The sequence below is a fragment of the Pygoscelis adeliae genome, unplaced genomic scaffold, assembly GCF_000699105.1.
Source record: "Pygoscelis adeliae isolate BGI_AS28 unplaced genomic scaffold, ASM69910v1 Scaffold399, whole genome shotgun sequence".
Taxonomy (NCBI): Eukaryota; Metazoa; Chordata; class Aves; order Sphenisciformes; family Spheniscidae; genus Pygoscelis; species Pygoscelis adeliae.
The window spans coordinates 602,960-614,953 of record NW_008825609.1 but is presented as its reverse complement, the minus strand read 5'-3'; the positions used below and the strand labels follow the sequence as shown (position 1 = coordinate 614,953).

Sequence of the window (11,994 nt, the reverse complement as noted above, 5' to 3'; positions counted from 1 at the left end):
TGGACTCACTAAGCTAATGGTTCCTGCCAGTGGAGTTTTACTCTGCAGGCTTTAGGTTTAGATTGGCTGTCAAGAAACAATTGCTAATCAGGCCTCACTGGTTGTTGCGTCTGGCAAAATGGTGAGTCTGTGATGTAAAATTAATTTGTTCTGGGGTCAAGTTAGGTCAAAGAGAATTATTGCCTCTTTAAGCTAAAATTTAGTTTTATTTTTAAGAAAAGGATGAGAGGACTTTTAGACCTTCCGTTATGTGTTACAGCTGTGACATTTTCTCCAGAGGACTGACTCTACTCCAGTCCACTGTGGCCTTTCATAAGTTAATAGCACCTGCAGAGCTGATCACTTCTTACTGGTGTCTGGTTTATGGACAACTCGTGTTAAAATTTAACAAGTTGAGAGGTGTCAAAAACCCAGTGACCCCAAAGCCTGGCTGTTCTGCTAGTGCAGGAGCACCTCCTTTGCTCTTGAGTCATCTGCAAATGGCTGTACTGTGTTTACCTTGTGATCTAAGACGGTACCTGTGGCTTGCAGCTTGTGGCAGACCTTACTATTGCAAATGTTAGTGGAAAAGAACTTGTGTTAGCAAGCCTGGGAAATTAAAGGAGGGGGGAAATTTGAAGTAAAGGAGGTGGGGGGTAAAGGCTTAGTGGATTTGACTGAGTTGTGACTTTCAACCTGTTGAATCCAGTTGGCCATTACTGGGGTACAACCACAATGCTCACACGTCCTACAGAAGTGTGGAAGCCCATGCGTGAGATCATCAATATGGTTTGAATAAAATCACAATGTGTGTTGCAGAAAGCTGATGTACTGTATTAGCTTCTAGTTTTTTTTCCTCCCGCTCTAAAGCAAATAGCTAGTACCTGAGAAATGCCTTTCAGTGGTAAACAAAGTAATGAAACATCCCAGTGGCAGTTTGATTTGATTTTGCAGGCCAGTGCTGCCTAACTCAATTTCTTTACGAATGTCTGGTTGCATGTTGGTATCGAAAGAGAAATGTAATTGGCAGGAGGGATCCGTGAGAGAGATGGAGTTATCTGGGGGTTTCCTCTCCCACCAGGCTGCTGCCAGAAGGCAGGGTCCCTCCATGTTTGTGGGCAGGGTATTTATCCGTGTTAAATTCTCCCTCTTTCTTTTCACTTCCCTTTTGTGAGATTAGTTTTGTGCGTGTGCAGGCAGAGGAGGAGATTGAACTGTATCCCTGGCCTCTGCTGCCTTAGATTGCCTGCTAACTAACAGGGGTTTTCTGTCGTTGACAGTCCAGACGTTGCTGGACTGTCCTGTTCCAGATGCAGGAGTTTAACGCTTTCACTTCTTGCTCTGTTTCGTTTTCAATAAAAGCAAACTCTGTATGGAATAATCATGCAACAGGCCCCGGATTCACCATTAGTGACCTGCAAAATTGGCAGCGCTGGAGATTATTGGCAGGACACGGTTTCCCTAGGTGCTTCCTGCCTTCTCTTGGAGAGTTAAGTTCAATTAGAGCAACGATACACACAGCGGGGATTTTGCAAGGAGTTCAGTACTTGGTGGCAGCGTTGCTGTATGAAAGGCAGATATCTTTGGCCTTTTTGTGACCCTAATGCTCCAGCTGCTACCCTCTTTTTTAACCTCTGCTTTCTCCAAACTCTCGCTTTCCTTATGTAACCTTCTTTCACCTCTTCTTTTACCTTCTGATGCAACCATAACCCTCAAACATTTTTAGTCTGATTTGTGGGGTTTGTCTTCCAGAAAACAAAGTGGAGGTTGCTGGCTATGTGGTTGTTTTTTTTTCTTGTTCTCCCCCCTCAATTTTTCTTGTTTCTTTCTGACCTCTTATGTACTATGGACTGCCCTCAGATCTCTGTAATTGTCTTTCTCTTCCTTTTCACACTCTTGTGATTTGCTTCTACTTAAGAAACCGTTCTGTTTCTAGAGGTGGTTTCTGGGCGTCCAGGTCCTTTGACTTCAGGAAATCCCACAAAGTTTGTTTTGTGTCTCTTTTCTGCCACAGCCTCGTGGTGACAGTCCCTTTTGTTAGTCCCTGATGTGAAGAACATCATCCTCAGGATAACAATTTCTTTTTCCTTTCTTCATTATAACTTTCTGCTTGTGTTCACTGCCCATATCTTTAGTATCTGCAGTGGTAACTTTTCCATTCATTCCTTATTCTCTGTGTGGAAATCTTCCTGGTTTCCAAGGTGTTGACAGAGACTGGCATACAAGCATGTTTGAGGTACTAACCTTGCAGGTGTGTGTACAAGTACTGTTAAAAGCTTACCTGGAATGGTCTTTCAGAAGACCATATCTTGGTACAAGGTGGACATTTATTACACTTATCTAAGTTGGTAAACTGTAGTGTGTGGGAGAAACAGCTATCAAAGTACTTTCTTATAATATGTACTTACGTTGGGGGAGAAAAGTACTAGCTGTGCATTTTCATTGTGATGTTGCTTGGGTTTTAATTAAGTTTACAGTTAAAACCCAAAAGCTTGGTGAGACCGTGGTACTGTAGCTGTCAGTCTCCACTTGCTTCTTCCAACCTCTGTGTCTTTCCTTCTGTTTCTGTATTATTTGTGGAGTTTTGTGCTTTACCTGCTTGCTGGCAATTGGTATTTGAGAAGAATGTACTCACAGGGTGGTGAACCAAATTAATTACTGTTAATCCCCAAAACTGGCTGCCAGAAGTTTTGTTGTCCTTGAAGCTCTCATACTGTTCATGTTCCTGTAGCTTTAGCATGACAGCCTGAGGAGAGGCTGGATGTTTCCTGGCAAGTTTCCATGGAGAATCCCCTGGGCAGGTTTGAGGTAAAGAGGAAGAGAGGGAGGACGAATATGAACTTAAAATAGCATTGCTAGTCCCTGTATTGAATTATTAGCACATTGCATTTTAGCAGAAGTTGTGTTAAAGTGTTCTTGTGTAAACTGTGAAATTGTGCCGGCGGCCACGCGCCCTGTGTAGGGCAGAAGACCTCTCTCTGGTAGGAGCTGGCCTGTTTAACCCAAATATCCCAGCACAAAACCCAAAACATCTCAACAAAAACTCTTCCTGACAGCAGTCATACATCTTGGTCAGCTTCATGTCCAGAATATCTTTGCTTTTGACAATCTGGGATTGTTTTGCTGTGTTTTGTCAGGGTCTTCCCCTTGGGCCTCTCTCTCCCTCCTCTTACCTAAGAGCTTCTGGAGAAAGTGCAGGGCTGGCTTAGGAGTTCCTCCTCACAAGTCATAACAAGAGATAGGAACAGACTTAAAAACTGATTGTGGGGGGCGGCTGCCTTCTTTTCTCCTCCTAGCATTCTGCCAGGAGTTGCTCATGAATGCGATGGGGTACCAGGGTAGAATTGATATAGGCTTTGTCTAGTTTAGTTTATCCTCCACCCGGAGAGAAAGATGCACGCATGGGGTGTGTGTGAGTGCCCTCTCCTCATTTCAAATAGGAGGTGTTGGAGGGAGAGTAACAGAAAATAAATTAAGAAACAGAAATAAATATTTAGGAAATATCGTGAAGTATGTTATCTTAATCCCCGCTGCACTGCTAAAATAGAGACAAGTCTGGGAATTTCATAAAGAAATTCCAGAAGTGTTGGAGGTTCATAGATTCCCGCGGAGCAGGGTGATGGGGCTGCCAATAACACAAAACATGTAGGCTCAAAGTCCCTTCTGGGGTGAAGGAAGAAAGTCTAGAGGATTGATTTCCTGTTGGGACTGTGTGAGGTATTGCTCAGGCTTATTGATGTGTTTGAAGTTACACTGACTGTGTTTTAAGTTCATGTTAAACTATTAGTATAGTTTTGAAAAGGAAAAAATTGACACTTTTATGGCTAATGTTTAGGGAAACATTTCTTCAAGACTGGGCAGGGTGGGAAGAAGCTTAATGTAATTTTATATTCTGTTTTGTTCAGTTTTCATGATGGTAAATGAAGTTTGCATATAAAAATTCTTTGGGAAATTACAAAAATTATACACAACTGAAATTAGAGGGTAAGGTAGAATTATTTTATGCTTATTTTATGGCTTTGATTTCTTTTTTTCTTTTCCTTCTGCACAATTTGGCATATGCAGTTGAAAATGAATCTTAGGTGTATTGGCTTACATGGAAAATAGGAAGTGAGCAGAATACTTTAATCTTAGCTCATTCGACACCCATTTCATGCAGGTTCTTGGTTTCTTGGTTTTGGCTGAGTTAAGACAGACGTATAATTCCTTGGTTTCTCTTCCTTGTAACCACTACATTCACTCTTTGTTTTCTTGTCTTGCAGAACGAGCCTCTGACTTCAGGTTATCATGGATACCCAGCAAGAGACAATCAAGTAAGAGTCTGACTGCAGTAAATGTGTGTGCGTGCGTCTCTGTACACTTATGGATGTTTTGTCCAACAGCTTCCTGGCTGTCTTGTTATGGAGTGGAAATTGTTTTGTTCTGTTGTGGAATGCTTGTGGAGATATATGTGGTAAATTGAATGTTTTTATGGCCTGCAACAGTATGTGGCAACGTGCCTGGCAAGGGGTTAAACATGATCCACATAACCAGCGGCTCAGGAAATTCTTTATTCTTAAAACCGTTGTAACTTAAAATCCTTGTCCTAAGCTACCACTATATCTCCTCAGTGTTAATTAATGTAGATGTTCAGTGCCAGAGCATGCTTGGCCCGGTTTTATACTTATTGCTATAATTCTAGCATCTGGGGAGCAAAACAACACTGAGTTTTTGCGAGAGTCTGCTTTGCTGGTAGAGTAGGGAATGACATGTCCCATTGGATTGCTTCTAGTATCTGTGAACTTGTCTTACCTTCCTTTCAAGTCCTGCAGGGCCCCTGCCCCTTGCTGCTATTCAGAAAGTTCTCCTTCTACAGCAGTAAAAATTATACTGTTCAGTGCATTGCATCTGTAAGCATTCTCTTGCCTCCTATCAGAAGACAGAGAAATCCCAGTTGATGAATTTGCGCAACGGAAGGAGGAGATGCTTTGGAACAAATGAAATTTAATGGGTTGTAAGATACAACCGTCACACATTAAATCTCCCCTTTTAGAATGAAGTTTTTTTCGGTGTTCTGCAGTGCTACTGCAAAGCAGAGTATGAACCAATGTAACAGTAAATTAACATGCACGGAAAATCAATAATGCAGCACATTTCAGTAATGAGCAAATAACAAAACCAAAATCAAATTCTTTAATACTCTCAGGTACTGCTATATAAAGAAAGTGATTTTCATCATATCTTGATGAGGCCTGGTTATATGCAGCAACAGCTTAACAGGAGATGTTTTTATGAAGAAAGTGCAGCATAGTGCACTTGCCTCGGCAATTGAAAAGCTCAATTCTTTGGTGGTTGTAATGTGTGTATGAATTTCCATATAGGAGGAAATTATTCAGAATGTCTACTGGGATATATTAAACTGTTAACCAGCACAAATAAATATTACGCGCTGGGATGCTGTGGGAGTTGTGTTCCTACTCTACCCAGGCTAAGTAAGGTATGCTAAGTTGAGAGGCAGAGCCAGTTCCAGATCCTTAAAGCGGTTCATACCTGCTTTTGGCTTTTCCATTCTGGTGGCACCCTCTGCACCCTATTTTGCAGTTCACTGTACCCATTTAGGGGTGTTTTCGGGTCATCTTGGTGTTTCATTGTGGTGGCTACCAATATGTCCTGCTTCACAGATTTCCTCTTTCGCAGCCCTTAATAACTCTTCTGATTTGAAAGTCCAGAAATGCTATTGCTGGCAGGTCAGCAGATCAGCGGCGATGGGCATTGGGAAGCTGTACAGCAGCCAGGGCGTGAAATGAGAATTACAGCCTGGGCAGCCCTGGAGGGCTCTCTGTGGATGAGCACAGGAAGTAATGTATATTAGCTAGTGTGCGTAAGTATTTCAGAGGGCAAATACGTTTATGGAAACTTCGTAGTGGACAAACAGCTTCAGTTTAACTCAGATGTTTTAATTTTAGCAAATACTTGTGAAAATCTTTTTAGCTGAGGTTGGGTTTTTTTCTGCTCTTGGTAGCATCTTGAACTGTGGTAAGTGTTTGTCCTTCTGTCATTCTTTTGGCCATGAAGCAGCTTAAATTCAGGTCTGGTTTTCACTAACGAGGTTTCAAGGCTTTTAGCTAATCTGATTGGGAGCTTCTAACATGATAGCAGCAGAGAAAGAAGTCCTCTGTTGCCACAGACTGAGGCTGGTGTGGGAGAGACAGCAATGGCTGATCCATCACTTGCCTTTCTGCACTAGGGAAGGAGGAAGGACGTGGTGTGGGAATATGTGTAGCAATCCTGACCCTGTAGCAAAGTAATTATGAGATTCAGGAGCAATTGTGTCAGATTTCCTCTGATTAGGAGCTGGATTTGAGCTGGTGAGTGTAAGTCTCTGTATCTTGCTCTTTCCCATTGCAGTTCTTTATTGTAAATACTTGTACTGTGCTTTTTACCACAATGTATTCCTTAGCAGAAGTAGCAAAGCAGACCTTATTTTCAGGGCATCTCGTTGTGTGACCACAGTAGTCCTGCTAGAAACTCTGTGGATATAACTTGCCTTTTCTTTCACCTTACGTAGCATCCTACTCCTTCACTTGTTTGTGAAATGTCCTTTTCGCTTCTTCAGGCTCTAAATGTCATTAATTGCTGGCTGCAAACCTTTCACTATGCTGTTTTTACACCCTCTAGTGGTTAAATCATACCCAGATGTTCCAGATTATTGTAGTTTTTCTTCCTGCCAGTCGAAATATGTGATTGGTTTGAGTCCTCACTTTGGCCATTTGGGAATGCTTAGGTCTACAGTACAAAGTTTATTTTGTATCCTTTCCCAAATATTTAAGCATTCTGTCATCATCACGCGTAGGCAGCAGCACTGAGGCAAATGTTCACAGGTTCATGTTGAGGCTGTGTTCCTCTTAATTCTGGTGTTGTGTGATTGCTTTAAGGTTAACTCAGAGCTTTGGGTTGTTGCGCAGCCCCCCTGTTCCTCACCTGCCTTGCCAGAGCATTGGCTTACTGGACTTTTTGTGGTGATAGGGCCCGGGGAGCACGTGCGCTAAATCATTACAGTGTAAGTTTGCCTAAAAAGAGAAGGCTTTCTGTTGCTGAAGCGTTGCACTACTGGCACTACGTTACAGCCATGTAAGGAGCTGGAGAGCTCTCTGGGGCTGTTCTCAAGAATTCAAGGTTTGTTCCATGGACGTCTAATGCACATACAGGAATGGCAGGATGCCCCTCCTTTTCCCCAGAGCTATGCTGATGACAGGAACGAAGCCCTCAGTAAAGGGAAAATATGGGAAGTGTTAGTGTAACATTGTTAACAGAGATGAGAACCAAGTCTTTTGGTGAGGAGAGCTTATTCTCTGGGGACTATTCAGTTCTTTATCCCTCTGTTGGGCCTGCCAACAAAATGGTGTTTCTCTTTTTGTAACATGAGTGCCTGCCTAAAATGCAGTGAACCGAGACTTCCTTGCTTCATTTCCCAAGCTGTGACAAACAGCTCTGAGGTACTATGAGTTGGTCTCAACATGGAAAATGACTGGTACAGCTATACTGATGTAACTTTTACATATAGACAAACTCATCAAGAATAAATACTCTGCTTCCAGAAAGCTATTTCATGCTAACTGTGCCACCTTGTTTTATATATAGCCAAGGCCTATGTCATATTGCTCTAGTGCTTTTCATGTCGAAATGTATTAGACATGATATCTGAAATTTGTTTGACTGCTGAATACTGGCACTTCTGTGGCAGAATTTGGAAGCTGCACAGAATAATTTTGTTCCCCAACAGGAAGCAAAATGAGCAAGAACACCTTTTTTAGCTGCCACTGAAGGGAAGAGAGGAGGAGAGAGTTTGTGGAAGCGGGAGGCAATTGCACACACCAGAACTGGGTCAGGATGTTAGAGCTATTACACCTCTTCTGTTATGGAAAGTGATCCTCAGCTATCACAACGGGTTAGGATGTTGGTTTGAAGCCTCTTTTAAAAGCTTGTACTTCCGTGAGTACAACTCTTAAATCAAACTGTGCCATTGGCTCGGTACTAATGTGATGGAAACGTTGTTACGTATCACAAGTGGCACTTCCGTCAACAGCTTAATTTTGGTGGCTGGTTTTCCATCTGAGCACTCACCAGGCCTGACCTGTTGTTCTCATGTATGTAGATGAGACTGCAGCCCAAGGTAGCGTGGGTGCCCATGGCAACTGCTAGGAACAGCTTTATCACTATCCCCTTGGATGGAGTTCAAGCTTAAGGTGAAATGCTGTTAAATCCTCTCCAATTGTCAGCCTGTTCCCCTGGGTCTTTACTCACTTGCTGCTTTGGAATATCTGTTGGGGCATCATAGGCAGCAGGCGGCTGTGTGCACTCCTCTCCCTGGGGCTGCAAGCTGCTCTGGGTGAATGACAGTGGTGGCAGTCTGTGAGAACAGGAAGCCTCCCCTATTGCTTTTTTTCCCCTGTTTGTTTCCTTTGCCCAGTCCCTCTTGATGTGGGGAGTTCGGCAAGGAAGCCCTTCATCCTGAGATGTGAAGGGTGGGCGTGAGCTCCCATGGGGAGGCAGGACAGCAGGTCACTGGGCTTCCTGTTGGAGCTGGCTGCACAGAGGCACTGCCGTTCCAGTTGGTGGCTGGTCCTGTTGGTGGTCCCTCTGCAGCGAGCAGCGGGGACCTCTGCAGAGACTTCAGAGGGGGAAACCTCTGTCCTCTCATCTGTGTGGTCTGAGGCTCCTTCACCTATCTTCCTCTTCTCTGTCACGTGGATGAAGCGTGAATTTGGGGATATTGCCACAACTTGATTAGCAGCTGAGTGGTTCAGTATGGATTAGTATATCCACAAAAATATCTTTGTTTGGTATTAACAGACTGAGATGCTCTTGTCATAAAACAAATCGAAAGTGACCTTCTGGAGGAAAATGGTTTGGCCACTTGTTTGTTTTTATTTGTACCATGATAGCACCAACCACAGTTTCTCCAGTGCCCTACTTTGTTGGTCTCAGAACAAAGGCTCCCTGTCTCAAGAGTTTAAATCTGTAAGTAGTGTTCCTGAAAAGCATTTTGGTTTTTAATTTGTTTTCCTGCTTGTAACTGACCATGAAAATACACTCTCTAGTGTGTATACTAACTGGCTTGGTAACCGGTGAGGTTGTGGCAGTAGAAGTGTTAAGTTATTCAGGAGCTAGAAAGGACGGCTGGTTGTGGGTTTTTGGTTTGCTTGTTGCTTACACTTTTGATTTGAGTAGAGTGTATTTAATACAAATGCTTAACCTGAAGGACAGAGGGAGGTTCTAGAAGGGCCTTAAATAAAGTTTTAACACCTCACTCCTTGAGTGAATAGCCAGGACAAAGATCAGGAAGCACCTGAGGTCCTCTGTATAAAATGGAGAAGACCAGGCTTGGTGTTCCTGGTGCTTCTGAGGAATGCCTCTTTGCTTGAAAGCAAACAACCCAAAATTTGGGATAGGACCAAGCTAATGAGGGGAAACTGTTCTAAACATCTTCCTTATGTTTAAAATGAGGTGAGTTAGGGTTAAGGCTGCCAAATGTACTGCTTCCTGGCTTCCACAGCCTCTCTTCGGGCAAGCAGTGAAGTATTTCCGCTCTGTACTAGACAGGACTGAAGGGATGTTCTGTTACTGACCTAACTGCAACATCCCATCGAAAATAACGAGCTTTGCTTTAGAGAATGCGGTCTGGCCAAAAATGTCCAACCTATTCAGGAGATGGGAAGCATCTGTGAGGCAGTTGCACGCAGAGGGGTTCAAGGGTGTGTAGTGGGATAACTGCTGGGGGGGTTACCATTTAGCACCTAAGCTGTAAGGGGTGTGGGACAGTTAAGGTGTGCTATGGAAAGGCATTTAATGCTGCAGGAGGGGACGAGTTCCTGAGACACCCTTTACTGGAGTGCTTCCAACTTTTTATAACTCTCAGCACAGTCAGAGAGTAAAACAGTGTTGATAGAGTGGAGAGAGTTAGGTTAAAAGCAATGTAAATCATGGCATTTGGGAAGGAAAGAAGAGAGCAGAGTATTTAGCCAAAAATTGAAGGAGGAGTTGGTTACAGACTGAAGTTCAAGCATGTCCACAATCATGGATGAGTTGGAAGTGGAAAGAGGAGATTCCAGAGACTAATCTAGTAATACTTCTCCCTCAAATCCAGAACTGTCTTGGTAAGAGAGTTGGTTGATCACTTGAAGTGCTAAGAAGTGGTTCCTTATTTTCTCAAGCCCCAACTACATCCTTAAGAGACTGCAGGAAACATTCAGGAATTGGGATTAGAAAAAAATGTAACGCAGACACCACTAAATAACTGAGCTTGGTACAAACCTGCTTTCTGAAATTTCACTCTGAACCAAGTTGCTGTGCTTATATTGGCCACATTCCCCCAAATCTCCCGTTTCCTTTCTGTTTAGCTGATTTCTTACCATCAAACCCTTAAATAATACAGGAAGCACGGTGTCTTGCAGTTGACACAAGTCCTGCAAACAGATCACTCTGGCCGTATATTTATTTCCCTTTTGCCTCATGTCTGCTGCCTTTCTAGCCTCTCTGAATACTAGGCAGGGAATCCTTTCCTTACAGAACCGTGAATCCCTTTCATAAACACCTCTGGCGAGCTCCATACCCATGTGTGCCTCGCTGTTACTCAGTAAGAGAGGAAAAAATAACCGTGTGGAGAAGAGTTGTATGAGAAGAAGTTAAGGAGGAGTGCATCTAATTCAGATATGTGGGAAGACTTCCTGACAATAAGCTCCTTCAGTCCTATAAAGAGCTTCTCAAGGGAAGTAACGATTACCTTGCTGATGAATAGTCCGGCCAAAGCTCTGGGGTTGTAAGGCGTTGGCAGGAAATGGGCTGGATGATGTAATACAAATTCCTTTCATGTTTGAGTCCTCTGATTCGAGCAATTTCTCATCTCTGCTTGGGGTTAAAGAGAGGAGATGTGAGTCATCCTTCTTGGGAGAGGACCAGGAGACCACTTTTTCTCCCACAATGTACTTTTTGACCGTTGAAGTGTTACCCGATGTCTGCAAGAGTCTTGGAGACTCCCAAGCTCCTCAGTTATTTTGGCAAGAGGGACAGCATCTTGTTTAGACTTTCCCTTCTGAAGTTACAGGAGTGCTAGAGAGTGTGGCATGTGTGTTAGAAGTAGTCTGTAAAATGATCGGTTGGAGGACCAAAACGAAATGGTGTAGAGAAAACAGCCTGTTGATGGATATTATATCCTACTGAGGACACGAAAGCAGCTATTCTGGGTCAGGCAGAAGGTCTCTGCCTTCCAGTGTTCTGGCTTTGACAGTGTCTAATAGCAAGTACTTAAAGCAGAGGGAGCAGTGCCAAGATTCGGTGATACTTCCCCTCTGTACTCTTGAAGCAATCCCGTGGCTTTGGGATTTCCTGGCCATAGATTTTTAAACTTTTTTTTAAAGTAATCTGTGATAGATTTTTCTTTACTGAATTTGTCTAAATGGTTTTTGAGCCCATCTAAAATCTTTGGCATCCACAACATCCTGTGGCAATTAGTCCCCCTGCTTTAGGTATGTTTTATGGGAGGGGAAGAGAGTTCTGCGCACAGGTAACTTGAAACCAAAGTGGTTTTAAAGCTCTCAGGTGAGGGAGGCTTGGGGTCTTCCGCTTGCATAGCCGCACTGTCATTGCATGGGTGAGGATTTTTCTCTTAACTGGAAAAAAACCAGCAAAACCAAACCAACCAAAAAACCAGAAGAAAATGTAAATAGTTTGTGTGCATTTAGTATTTTTCTTTTTTTTTTTTTCTGAAGGATTATAATACCTTTGCAAAAGTTATGTCTAGATACCTGTAAATGCACGTGCGTGTTGCTGATGGGCGCGACGGGCTTTTGAAACGCGCGCTGCTGCAGCGTTGCAGGGGGCTCAGCTGCTCGGTTTTGGCCTTCGTGTCCTGCCCTGGTGCACCCGGGAGAGCCCGGGGAGGAGGAGGGGGGTGCAGCGGGTAAGTGTGGCTGCGTGGGGGAGCCCTGCTGGGGCAGGGGCCGGAGCTGCCCGCCCGGCGGGGCCGGGGCCGCTCTG

The 11,994-nt window shown here is 43.7% G+C and overlaps 1 protein-coding gene across 1 annotated transcript in view; it reads left to right on the top strand.

Annotated features, from left to right (window-relative positions):
- Positions 1-4,242: 4,242 nt before the first annotated feature.
- The window catches only part of RBFOX2 (RNA binding protein, fox-1 homolog (C. elegans) 2), a 139,972-nt gene continuing 132,220 nt past the window's right edge, over positions 4,243-11,994 (top strand). Inside the window, exon 1 of the mRNA XM_009332603.1 lies at positions 4,243-4,292. The gene's annotated coding sequence lies outside the window, so the exon portion shown is untranslated. The remainder of the gene's footprint in view (positions 4,293-11,994) is intronic.